The 13,574-nt window shown below is 49.8% G+C and overlaps 1 protein-coding gene across 2 annotated transcripts in view; it reads left to right on the top strand.

Moving 5' to 3' along the window:
• The window catches only part of NELL2 (neural EGFL like 2), a 482,922-nt gene that overhangs the window by 200,326 nt on the left and 269,022 nt on the right, over window positions 1–13,574 (top strand). The window lies entirely within an intron of this gene.

Raw genomic sequence — 13,574 nt, 5'->3', positions numbered from 1 at the left:
CTGGACAAGATGAAGCAGTCAGTGAATGTTAAGTGCTTGAACGATCTGTCCGCAGGTGGGCAGAAAGCTTTTATTTGGTTTCTCTTGTCAGAGATGAGGCAGCCTGGGAGTTAACAAATCCTTCCTAAATAGTGAGGTGAGAGCAGAAGCAAACACGTGGAGAACACAGCACTGAAGCTGTGACCCAGAAGGAGGGCCCTGGGCTTCCTCTGCCTCTGAGGGCTCAAGGCTCCATCTGTGGCTCCTCAGGGTCTTGCCTCCCAGGGTCTGCCTGTGACTCCTGGGCTGTACAGGAGGGGGTGTCATCTGTCACTCTCTTGGCAACTGGCACCTGGCCTGGGAGGCAGATGGGGAAGGGTGAGAGGTCTCGTCTGCGAGGGCTCTCAGGGCCTCTGCCGGCTTTGCTCTGGTCCCAGGGAGGAGGCCCAGAGTCCTTCCTGAGCACTGTTCCGCTGCCTGTAGTAGCAGGACTGTTAACATGGGGAGTCACAGTGATGCAGCAGGGTGTTCCCTCTGCCGGCTTTGCTCTGGTCCCAGGGAGGAGGCCCAGAGTCCTTCCTGAGCACTGTTCCGCTGCCTGTAGTAGCAGGACCGTTAACATGGGGAGTCACAGTGATGCAGCAGGGTGTTCCCTCTGCCGGCTTTGCTCTGGTCCCAGGGAGGAGGCCCAGAGTCCTTGCCTGAGCACTGTTCCGCTGCCTGTAGTAGCAGGACTGTTAACATGGGGAGTCACAGTGATGCAGCAGGGTGTTCCCTCCCAGGGACGTTTGCTAGGAACACTGCCCCTTGTTCCTGTATGCCTGGTTTTTACTATAACTTTCTCTGCCCTGGTTGTGGAAATGGGGGCTTCCTTAGCCCTGTTCCAGGAGAAGCCAGAGGGAGGCCCTCCCATGTCATTAGCTCCCCTAGCCCCTCATCTCTGTGCTGCCTTTGCCTCTATGCTTCTCCAGGGCTGCTGGCTGGCACCTCACTGGGCCGTCACTCTTGTGTATATGAGGCCTGATGGTCAGTGCGTGTTGGACTGACTTGAACATGTGAGCTAAGCATGTGTGACTGTCACAGCCTAGCTGTCTGCATGTTTTCCATCTCATACTTATGGGAGTGGTGGGTATGCTTGGGATCTCCCTGCTCGTAATGCTGAGGACCCGAGACTCCTTAGCAGTCATCTTTGTCACCCTGTGGAGATACGGGCTTTAAATTCATTTTCTACCATTAGAAGTAATTTTATCTTTTTAAATCATTCTCGTAGTGTATTGTTACTGTAGAAACTTGGAAAATGCCAGGTGTAAACAGGATAGCTCATAAAAATCAGTCATTGGCCGGTGCCGTGGCTTAACAGGCTAATCCTCCGCCTTGCGGCGCCGGCACACCAGGTTCTAGTCCCGGTCAGGGCGCCGGATTCTATCCTGGTTGCCCCTCTTCCAGGCCAGCTCTCTGCTATGGCCCAGGAGTGCAGTGGAGGATGGCCCAAGTCCTTGGGCCCTGCACCCGCACGGGAGACCAGGAGAAGCACCTGGCTCCTGGCTTCGGATCAGTGCAGTGTGCTGGCCGCAGTGGCCATTGGAGGGTGAACCAACGGCAAAAAGGAAGACCTTTCTCTCTGTCTCTCTGTCTCACTATCCACTCTGCCTGTCAAAAAAAAAAAAATCAGTCATTGCCCTATATGTAGACAGGCCCATATGTGTATGTATGTGTGTTGTGTATATATGTGCATGTATATATACATATGTGTGTATGTGTGTACATGTACATATGTGAATGCATTTGTATGTTGTATATAGCTTGTGCATATATGTGTGTACATGTATGTATATGAGTGTATTTGTGTGTTATCTGTAGATGTGTATGTGTATTTGGGTGTATATATGTGTATGTGTGTGTTTTTTAAGATTCAGACAGATAGTGCTCCCATCTAATGGTTCACTCCCCAGTTGCCTACAATAGCCAGTGCTAGCCCAGGCCAGGAGCTGGGAACTCTATTCCAGGTCTTGCAGTGGGCAGCAGGAAGCCATGAACTTGAGCCATCAGCACTGCTTCTAAGGGTGCACGTCAGCATCAAGCTGGGACTCAAACCGAGGTGCTCCAGTGTGGGATACAGGGGTTACACCCTAGGCCAAGTCTGCCCCGTGTTTAGTTAGATTGACATTTTACTAGTGCATGTTGAACTCATTTCCTTTTTCCCTTCAATAGGCGATGCAATAATGTGTATATTTACGTGTAAACGTTTGTGTTCGGCTCTTACGATTTCTGGTTCTACTTTTGAAGTTCAGTACTAATTCTGTGATTTCTTGTTTTATCTTTTGTCATCTAGAAATTGGTTTTTGTTTATCTGGACAGATGCTGTGGTCGGCTGTCGTGCGTCTTTCCGTGTTGTAAACTGTTAATGATGTTGTAGACACTTGGCACTGAGCACTCAGTGGGGCAGCAGGCACCGAGGGCTGACTGGGTGCCAGTGCTTGCCTTGTTGGGTCACTTTCTCGTCAGCATCCGATTGTGGTGAAGTGTGCAGACCTGGAGATGGACGGCGTGTGTTCTGCCGCTCACTGGCCTTGCGACCACCTGCAGGTTATGTCCCTCCCCCATCCTCGGGGATGTAATGAAAACACTCTGAGAAAATGCGCTCAGGACTTTGGTTCCCATTCTACAGATGAGAAAAGCAAGGCTTCGGGACGTGGAGTGGTTGGTAAATGCTCTGTCTTCCTGGTGTCCAGGGGTTCGGGAGTCAGGTTCTCGTCTGCATACGTTGCTCATAGTGCCGCCCAGCGAGTGGCAGACACAGCTGGGCCCCAAGCCCACCTCTCACGGGTCAGGACTTCCCCCAGTGCCCTGTGCTGCCTCCTAACCCCTGCCAGCCACCGGCCTGCCATGGCCTGTGTTGGTTTTTCTGTTCCTGTTAGCATTGCTGAGGGTAACTTTATTTCTTGATTATCTTTCCTATTCTCACTCATCTATTTAGTTTCATCATTTTCTGAGTGTGTCTTTATTCTCTCTTTCACATACCCATTAGAGTGGTTCCACTCTAGATATCCACAGGCCAAGATGAGATAAAATGAAGCCTGCCAGTCAGGGCAAAGGACAAACAAAACCCAGTTAGGTAGTTCTGCCCACCCCGTGGTGCTGCGCAGTGTGCCAGTGGTGCCTCTCACGTGGAACCTGCTGTGTGGACCTTCTGCTGGGTCCCGTATGCGCTGCTTCTTCTGTGACTCAGCCCCTTTTGCTGAGCCACGATCAGAGGCAGGCCCAGCTGTGCAGGGTCCGTCCTCGTGCAGGTGCTGCAGAGGGAGCTGTTCTGCAGGCCGTGTCCCAGCTGTGCAGGGTCCGTCCTCGTGCGGGTGCTGCAGAGGGAGCTGTTCTGCAGGCCGTGTCCCAGCTGTGCAGGGTCCGTCCTCGTGCGGGTGCTGCAGAGGGAGCTGTTCTGCAGGCCGTGTCCCAGCTGTGCAGGGTCCGTCCTTGTGCGGGTGCTGCAGAGGGAGCTGTTCTGCAGGCCGTGTCCCAGCTGTGCAGGGTCCGTCCTCGTGCGGGTGCTGCAGAGGGAGCTGTTCTGCAGGCCGTGTCCCAGGATGCTCATTTTCTACTTCTGTGGGGCTTGGGGTCGTGGTTGTGTTCCCCTGAGCACTCGCTCTTGCCCACCTGGTACAGAGCACAGGAGCAGGAACTTGTGCATTTGTGTTCTGCGATTCAGGCTCGCGTCTGCTGGAAAGCAAAGGGAGATGCACTCATGTGTGAGTGTTGCTGAGGCGGCACCTCTGCCTTTTGTCTGTTCCTGCCTCCGGTCTTAGACCATTTGTGCCCTTGGTTCCCATGCAGTCTGCTCCGGTGCCTGCTTGAGTAGGGATGGAGGGAGAGGTGGAGAGTGTGGGCAGGGGCTGCGCAGGGGTGGTGCTCAGGGGAGCGTGCCTTGTGGGCCTCGAGGCCAGCCTGCTCACCACCAGCGTGCCTGCTCCATCCTTATCCGCTGCTCGTACATACCCTGGGCAGACCCAGAACCCCGCTCAGACCTCTCGGAAGCTCTTGCTGCCCTTTCCTGTTCATTTGAATTTCTTTGTCCATTAACGTCCTGGGCTTTTTAAGTTTTGTGTCACTCCTGTCAGCACTTTGACATACAATGGCACAGGCTGTGATTTAAATGTTCCATGTATATGCATGTACGACGGTAAAATATCATTCATTATTGATTGTGGCTGTAATGACTACTTACTGAAATATTTCAAAGTTTAAGTGGTATTTTTGGATTGGTGTTATATGTTGTGGTTCATAAGTTAAAGGGCACAACAGGGTCTAGAAAAAAAGGTTTGTCCCCACGCCCTGCCCCTGGTTTCTTTCCCTCCTGGTAGCCACTATGATGAAAGAAGCTGGTGTTGTTATACCTCATGTTAAGCCACCACTTAGAATGTACTTGAGCCCCTGCCACCCACATGGGAAACCTGGATAGAATTCCAAGCTCCTGGATCAGCCCCAGCCTTGGGAAAGTTGAACCAGTGTCTGAGAAAGATGTCTCTGTCTCTGTCTCTCTCAATCTGTCACTCTCCTGCCATCTCTCCCTCTGTCGCTATCACTTTGCCTTTCAAATAAATTAGATCTTTAGAAAAAATAAAGCAAGATCCATGTCCTGGAGTTGGCTCAGTAAGCACTGTGCCAGAGCTACTTGCTTTCTGGCTTATGAGAACCAATTCCATGTGGGTGGGGTGGGCAACAGAAAACTTTGAAGCTTGGAAGCAGGCCACAGTGTGGGCCTTTGCACCCTGGATTCTGCAGCTGCCACAAAATAGGGCTTTAAAAACAGTACCCTCATCTTTCCATGAGCTTAAATTCCCACCTCTTGTCCATCTTCCCTTAACAGAGGGCCCCGGGAGCCTGAGTCTTAGAATTGCTCTTCTAGGGAGCAGATAGAGTCACCCATTCCCCAGCATGCTGCTGCCTGCAGCCCTGCCCCTGGGGTGCAGCGCCCAGCCCTTCGGCCAGGTGAACCTGGGTGTGTGTGATGTCTTTCACAGCTGACAGCACTTTCTGAGGGGGTGTTTAGCTTTCAGGGTTTTTTGTTTCCTTTTGTTTTTGGTGTCATGTTGTGTGTTCCCTTCGCGGGCTCCTTCCCACCCTTCACAATGTCACACAGGTAGGAGCTCTATAAGAGGCGGTGGATGGAGAAGTGGGGGAAAGGTCTCGAGGGATCACAGTGGCATCACAGCGTGTCCATCAGGCCAGGCAGCAAGGTCTGGAGGACTCCCAGTCACTATGTTGCTGCAGCTGCCTAATCTATGCCGAGCTGGCTCCAGCCAGGCAGTCAGTGGCCGTACGTCAGGTGCATGATGACCAGCTGCTGAGTGACACCTCATCACACAGCTTGGTCGGCTTGGATGTGTGAGACTAATGGGCCCGCTCTGCACTGTGGGCATGTGAAGTGAGCCGTGGGCAGGAAAAAGTGGGGCAGGCAGCCAGTTCTGACCTCTGCCCTGAAACACGGCTCCGTGCAAAGATGCTGGGAGCTGCAGCAGCAGGGCTGAGGCTTGTCTGGGCTCCCCGTCTGCAGCTGGTTCCCAGTGGAGAGCCAGACCCTTAAATTCAGCTGCAGACATCTTGGGAGCACAGCTTAAGTAGACTGCTGGCTCATCGGCATGTCTGCGTGTGCCTGGCCGTCATCCGCCGCACCCACACCGTAACACAGAGCACCTGTCCAGCTGTCCCAAAGGCATCCTCTCAGCACGGTGGTTTTCTGATGGTTGTCTTCAGAGAGAGGATGAGTAGACAGTTGGAAATAATTTCGATGTATTGATTCATTTATCCTCTTCTGTGGGAACATAGAAGAGAAATACAAAGTAAGGGCATGTTGAAAAGCAGAAATATCTTGATCAGCATGAATAAACGAGAGATCCCCGCAGCTCTGAAAGACCTCTGTTCCCTTCATGGGTGCTTTCTCCGAAGACACTTCATTTAGACTCCATCGTATCCTTGGCCACCCCTTGTAGCTTTGCACAGCACCTATATGGTTGACGTGTGCTTCCCTGCACCTTTCTCCTGAATGTGCAGCTGTCTCGGGCTGCAGGTGCCTAAGTTGGTTGTCATGGGGTGATTATTAGGATTTTTCCTGGTACCCAAGCTTTACTGATGCTCTAAATTTACATGCTGTGTGAGTGCTGTGCTTGGAAGTACCCTGTGGCTGGCACTTTGCAAATCAGTGCTGTACTACTGTGTAGTTGTTTTCATCTCCTGCGTGAGCACACCTGACTTATAATAAATAAGACTTTTCCTATTTTCCTAATGGTGCTTATTTAAGTGTGTGTTTATGTGGGAGGTTTAGTAACATGTATCTTCGTATTTGTGATACCAGTCATGAATTAAGCCACTTCTCTCTGTTGACATTAGTAAGCAAAAATTAAACTTGTTGGTGATGTTTGCTTGACTTAATGGTTCTGAACTAAGAGATGGCTTTGTTTATTATAGATGAAATTAACAGACTGACATAAAAGCTACTACACTTTTCAGTTTATGATTTCCCTTCAATAAATAACATTAAAGATAATGGGATTCATAAATTAAAATTTCAAAATCCAAGTTTATATAATTCAAAAACCTTACTTTGATTTTGTTCTCTTAAAGCATTTCAACAACATTCTTTAACAAAATTTCATCCCTAATGTGTATTTTAATACCGCCTTGTTATTAGGAAATTCCAGTCTTGTGTAATCTGATGTGTTTCTGCCTACGTACGTCATTACCAAGCAGGCATGGTAAAGTCCTCATCAAAAAGTAGAATTAATGGCCGGCGCTGCAGCTCACTAGGCTAATCTTCCGCCTGCAGTGCCGGTACACCAGGTTCTAGTCCTGGTCAGGGCGCTAGATTCTGTCCCGGTTGCTCCTCTTTCAGTCCAGCTCGCTGCTGTGGCCCGGGAAGGCAGTGGAGGAAGGATGGCCCAAGTGCTTGGGCCCTGCACCCTCATGAGAGAGGGTAAAAAAAGTACAATTAAGTTAAGACTCAGTAAACAAATGGGATTTCTTCTATTTGCTATAAATACCAGATTCATAATATATGTTGAGCGTCGGAAAGAAATACCCATAACCCATGGAGGTGCAGCCTGTAGGATAAACATGCCATGAGCTAACCACCCTGTGCCTACTCCTGGTACCCATCTGAGTGCTCACCCTGCAGTAGGGTGCTGAGGCCCGGGGCACCCACCTGAGTGCTCACCCTGCAGTAGGGAGCTGAGGCCCGGGGCACCCACCTGAGTGCTCACCCTGCAGTAGGGTGCTGAGGCCCGGGGCACCCACCTGAGTGCTCACCCTGCAGTAGGGGTGCTGAGGTATGGGGCACCCACCTGAGTGCTCACCCTGCAGTAGGGTGCTGAGGCCCGGGGCACCCACCTGAGTGCTCACCCTGCAGTAAGGTGCTGAGGCCCGGGGCACCCATCTGAGTGCTCACCCTGCAGTAGGGATGCTGAGGCCCGGGGTACCCACCTGAGTGCTCACCCTGCAGTAGGGTGCTGAGGCCCGGGGCATCCACCTGAGTGCTCACCCTGCAGTAGGGTGCTGAGGCCCGGGGCATCCACCTGAGTGCTCACCCTGCAGTAGGATGCTGAGGCCCGGGGTACCCACTTGAGTGCTCACCCTGCAGTAGGGTGCTGAGGCCCGGGGCATCCACCTGAGTGCTCACCCTGCAGTAGGGTGCTGAGGCCCGGGGCACCCACCTGAGTGCTCACCCTGCAGTAGGGATGCTGAGGCCCGGGGCACCCACCTGAGTGCTCACCCTGCAGTAGGGATGCTGAGGCCCGGGGCACCCACCTGAGTGCTCACCCTGCAGTAGGGTGCTGAGGCCCGGGGCACCCACCTGAGTGCTCACCCTGCAGTAGGGTGCTGAGGCCCGGGGCACCCACCTGAGTGCTCACCCTGCAGTAGGGTGCTGAGGCCCGGGGCACCCACCTGAGTGCTCACCCTGAAGTAGGGTGCTGAGGCCCGGGCACCCACCTGAGTGCTCACCCTGCAGTAGGGATGCTGAGGCCCGGGGCACCCACCTGAGTGCTCACCCTGCAGTAGGGATGCTGAGGCCCGGGGCACCCACCTGAGTGCTCACCCTGCAGTAGGGTGCTGAGGCCCGGGGCACCCACCTGAGTGCTCACCCTGCAGTAGGGTGCTGAGGCCCGGGGCACCCACCTGAGTGCTCACCCTGCAGTAGGGTGCTGAGGCCCGGGGCACCCACCTGAGTGCTCACCCTGCAGTAGGGTGCTGAGGCCCGGGCACCCACCTGAGTGCTCACCCTGCAGTAGGGGTGCTGAGGTATGGGGCACCCACCTGAGTGCTCACCCTGCAGTAAGATGCTGAGGCCCGGGGCACCCACCTGAGTGCTCACCCTGCAGTAGGGGTGCTGAGGCCCGGGGCACCCACCTGAGTGCTCACCCTGCAGTAGGGTGCTGAGGCCCGGGGCACCCACCTGAGTGCTCACCTTGCAGTAGGGTGCTGAGGCCCGGGGCACCCACCTGAGTGCTCACCCTGCAGTAGGGTGCTGAGGCCCGGGGCACCCACCTGAGTGCTCACCCTGCAGTAGGGTGCTGAGGCCCGGGCACCCACCTGAGTGCTCACCCTGCAGTAGGGTGCTGAGGCCCGGGGCACCCACCTGAGTGCTCACCCTGCAGTAGGGTGCTGAGGCCCGGGGCACCCACCTGAGTGCTCACCCTGCAGTAGGGTGCTGAGGCCCGGGGCACCCACCTGAGTGCTCACCCTGCAGTAGGGTGCTGAGGCCCGGGGCACCCACCTGAGTGCTCACCCTGCAGTAGGGTGCTGAGGCCCGGGGCACCCACCTGAGTGCTCACCCTGCAGTAGGGGTGCTGAGGCCCGGGGCACCCACCTGAGTGCTCACCCTGCAGTAGGGTGCTGAGGCCCGGGGCACCCACCTGAGTGCTCACCCTGCAGTAGGGTGCTGAGGCCCGGGGCACCCACCTGAGTGCTCACCCTGCAGTAGGGTGCTGAGGCCCGGGGCACCCACCTGAGTGCTCACCCTGCAGTAGGGTGCTGAGGCCCGGGGCACCCACCTGAGTGCTCACCCTGCAGTAGGGTGCTGAGGCCCGGGGCACCCACCTGAGTGCTCACCCTGCAGTAGGGTGCTGAGGTATGGGGCACCCACCTGAGTGCTCACCCTGCAGTAGGGTGCTGAGGCCAGGAGGTGTTTCCACACCTTTCTCTATTGTGACTGTGTCTAGTGTCTTACAATACCTTTCTGCTTCGCCCGCCTCCCATCTCCTGGGCCTGTGCTCTCCTCCATGTGTCGTGGCTGTTGCGCCGCTGGGACGATGGAGGAGTGAGTCTCCTCGTGTAGGAAGCCAGCATGGTGCTCCTGCTGGGCTGGCTTTGTGCTCCTGTGGCTGGGTGCCATGTCGTTTCCTCTCCCTAGAAACAGTCATGGTAACTTTGAATGATTAGTCTGCTGCTTGTTTCTTAGGGTTTTTTATTTTGCATTAAAAATATTTCTAAAGACTTAAAAGGATTTTCTAGATACTGTTTTTACTTGGGAACGGAAAGTTTGAGATTGATGTGCTGATTTTTTTTTTTTTTTTTTTTTTTGCTTTCTTAGGGGCTTACAATGTTGTTTCCCTTCAACTGTTACTGGAAATGCTGACTTGTCCAAATTTTAGGAAACTATAGCTCTCTGCAGTTTTATTTAAGGCTTAAGGTGATCATGACTAAATAATTGACACTTGATATCATGCAAGTTTTTTCATTCACTAGTGCAGAATTTTTTTAAAGAGAAAATTCCATTGAATGTATTCATTCCTGTTTATATTTAACCCTAGGCGGGGTCATGAACCCTAGGCAGGGTCATGCTTGCTGTTGATTGTCCCTGGTACTGATGCCTAGATGAAATACAGTGCTTTCAGAGGTTCTGACTTCTCCAAGAACCTCATTTTTTTCCTTTTAAGAAATTTTTGGGCCGGCACCGTGGCTTAACAGGCTAATCCTCCACGTTGCGGCGCCGGCACACCGGGTTCTAGTCCCGGTTGGGGCGCCGGATTCTATCCCGGTTGCCCCTCTTCCAGGCCAGCTCTCTGCTGTGGCCCGGGAGTGCAGTGGAGGATGGCCCAAGTGCTTGGGCCCTGCACCCGCACGGGAGGCCAGGAGAAGCACCTGGCTCCTGGCTTTGGATCAGCACGATGCGCCGGCCGCAGCGGCCATTGGAGGGTGAACCAACGGCAAAAAGGAAGACCTTTCTCTCTGTCTCTCTCTCACTATCCACTCTGCCTGTCAAAAAAAAAAAAAAAAAAAAGAAATTTTTGTCCACTGAATGCTATTTATTTATGAGATTGTTTGGTATCATTTCAATTACTTTCTCCTTTGGAAATCTTTTTTTTCTTTAAAATACTTTTTTCCTATCTTGAGTTCAGAGACTCTTGCTTTTTAAAAATATTGTATGCTTTTTATGATTTCCTTGTCTACTTGAAGCAGTTGAAGGTTTGTTGTGGTGTAGGTAAGACATGAGAATAGAAACTTAAAGTCTAATTATTCCCTCCCCCACTCGGAAATAGCATATTGTGTTTGTGTTAGAAGTTACTCATGGACACACTTCTCTTTGTACGCTTACATGAACAGCGTTTTCATGTTATGAATGGTTTCTTGCTGTAGATGTTAAAATGCAAGTGCAAAATAATTACTACTCACAAATGCTATGTATTTATCTTCACAGGCAGCATTCAGAGTATGTGGTGGTCAGTGTTTCATGGGCATGCGTCCTTCACAGGAAAGTGGTGTGATAAGGGATCCTGTCAGTCCTCCACTAGTATGGCTATTTCTTTATGTCCTGAGTGGACAAATGGAATTAAATGACAAGTTTATTTTGGTGCTAAAAATTTTTGAAATCTGTAATTTTTTTCACAGTATGTGTTTTCCTTGAACTTTGAAGACTGTTCTAGCTAAACATATCACATGTGGTGTGTGTCTAATTTTCTACAGGCTATGAATATCTATGAGACACATATTTCATGAGAAGCTTTAGCACATTGCAGTCTCATTAACACAGTGCCCACTTGGCCATTTCTTTAAGAGTGCTTTCAGTAATTTGCCAGCGCAGCAGGTGACAAGTAACATTGGTGAGGCTGAATACTTCTTCATGTGCTTATCAGACACTCATCTGCTTTTTTATAATTGACTTTTTCTACATATATTACCCATTTTATATATTTTAATTAATGTAAATGAACTCATTTAACTAAGGATTTTAACCCCTTACATTTTTCCTTTGCCTTACAATATTTTTGGTCTTTTTTTAGTGTATTAATCTTTTTTTAAAAAAATTGACATGAACAGTTCATGCCATAAATTTTGTCTCTAAAAGGTAGGATTATGCTAATGACATATTAAATAAAAAACATTTATTGAGGCAAGTGTTGTGGCACAGTAGGCTAAGTCAACACTTGGAATGATGCATTCCATTCCAGAGTGCCAGTTCAAGTCCTGGCTACTCCACTTTGATCCAGCGTTTTGTTCATGGATCGTGAGAGTCACAGAAGATGGCTCTAGTGCCTGGGTCCTTGCCATCGGAGTGGGAAAATGAGATTGAGTTCTGGGCCCCTGGCTTTGGCCTAGCCAAGCCCCGGCTATTGCAGGCATTTGGGTGGTAAGCCAGCCAATGGAAGATTAGCCTTTTAAGTAGATGACAATAAATAAATGAACATAACAAGGAGAAAGGATTTTTTTCCCTCAAAATTCAAGGAGAAGGCCCATTTAAAAATTCAAGAAAAATAAGAAAAAATGTCAAACTCTTGTATGAGAAATTCATGGTCCAGTAACACAGAACTGAGCGTGACTGTGAGCACGTTCCTCTTCCTGGTGCTGCAGACCCTCGTCTTCCGGTGTTGGCCAGGTGGAGTCACCAGGCTCCTGGGGACGGGTGCTTTTCTCAGCCCAGCACTTGGCTTTGCAGTGGTGTATGTGGACTTAAACACGAATACTGTTCGTGAGTTTCCTGGTGCTAATTTTCTTGGGGATCTGGAAGGGGACAATGTTGCTTCTGTGCTTTACATCTTAATCTGCCCCACTGTGTTCAGTGTCAGATCTGTTTTCATGTGCTTTTGTCCTGCCTGATAAGAGCAGATCAGTGGTCTGGACCTTGGGGTGAACATAGTCTCCTGGCTTGGCAACCTGTAGGGGTGGTATTCTTTGCTTGCTCTGTTGCTCTGTTTGTTGATGTTTGCAGGAACATCATGCTGCTCCAGTCACTGTAGTTTTCTAAGACTTAGCATCTGGTAGGTTATGTCTCTGTTGTTCTCTATGTTTGAAATTTCATTCTTTGGTATAAACTTGTGAGTCAGTTTAAATTCTATGAAAAAAAATCCCATTGGGATTTGTACTAGACTTGGCTCATTTTTGTGTGTGGCTTATCTGTCCATTTCCCCCGCCTGCTGCTGCTTTTTCATAATGACCTCCATAGAGGGTATGCATGTGTTTTGTGGGGTTTCTTCTCAGGAACCAGATGAGTTACAGTGCTGTTGAGATGGGATCTTTATTGTTCTATTAAATGAGTTTTGTTCTGTATTAAAGTAGCATCTTCTATAGCACTTAATTTGCTTTCTCTTCTGCTTTTGTGGCAAAACTGGCTTCTTTGGATGCAACTTGAGAGCATAATCACATTTTCGGTGTGTTCTGTCGGAGTTCATTTAATTCTCTTCTTAATCTGCCATCCATTGATATGCACTGACATTTCAGTAATCGTTTCCGAGATGAATGTTGAGGGATTGTCGTCATAGATTTTAATTCTGTGGCATTATAAAACTTCGCCTCTTAGTCTCTCTGTGTCATTGTGACACTTCCCAAATGCTCTTTAGGCCCTTGAGCAGGTGCTTAAAATAGTTCTAGAAATGGTTCATTTAGGAATTACAAATATCTCTCTGTAGTTTATTATTGAGGAAATATAGTTCAGCTAATTTTTATTTGCTTTATTATCTGCTTTAGTTATGATGAAATCCGTACCTTTAAAAAAAATCCATGAAATACTATTTTGCTACTTTTCAAAGAAGATTTATTTGTTTATCTGAAAGGCAAAGTTGCAGAGAGAGATGGAGTGAGAGAGAAATCTCCATCTGCTAGTTCATCCCCAAGTGGCTACAACAGCCAGGGCTGAGCTTGGAGCCAGGCGCTTCATCTGGGTTACCTACATGGGTGGCAGGGACCCAAGGAGTTGGGCCATTTTCCTCTGCTTTTCCTACTACTAAATGGCCCACAGAGTACATGAATTACTCAATATTTCAGCCTATACCCATTTAATTCATACAGTAAAACATCCTTGACAGCACAAAAATGGAAGCAAGGTGTCTTTTGAGTAGACTGCAATGAAGTGATTTGCTTTGCAGATGACTTAAATTACACACTTATACACTTAAAGTGTGAACTGTACACTTTTAAACTACACACACTTTTAAGCACATTGTGCATTGTTTAACAGTCTTTTGCTACTATAACATCTGAAAATCGCTATGATCTATAAAATTTACTAGTATACTGATTTTTGAGTATAAGTGAATTTGAACACATTTGAAATTTCTTAATCATTTTTGGTTGTTTGAAAGGGAGAGTGATAGAAAAGGAGAGACAGCCAAGTC

Source organism: Lepus europaeus, chromosome 6 (genome assembly GCF_033115175.1).
Source record: "Lepus europaeus isolate LE1 chromosome 6, mLepTim1.pri, whole genome shotgun sequence".
Taxonomy (NCBI): domain Eukaryota; kingdom Metazoa; phylum Chordata; class Mammalia; order Lagomorpha; family Leporidae; genus Lepus; species Lepus europaeus.
The sequence above is the reverse complement of the archived record's forward strand: the minus strand, read 5'-3'. Positions and strand labels throughout refer to the sequence as shown.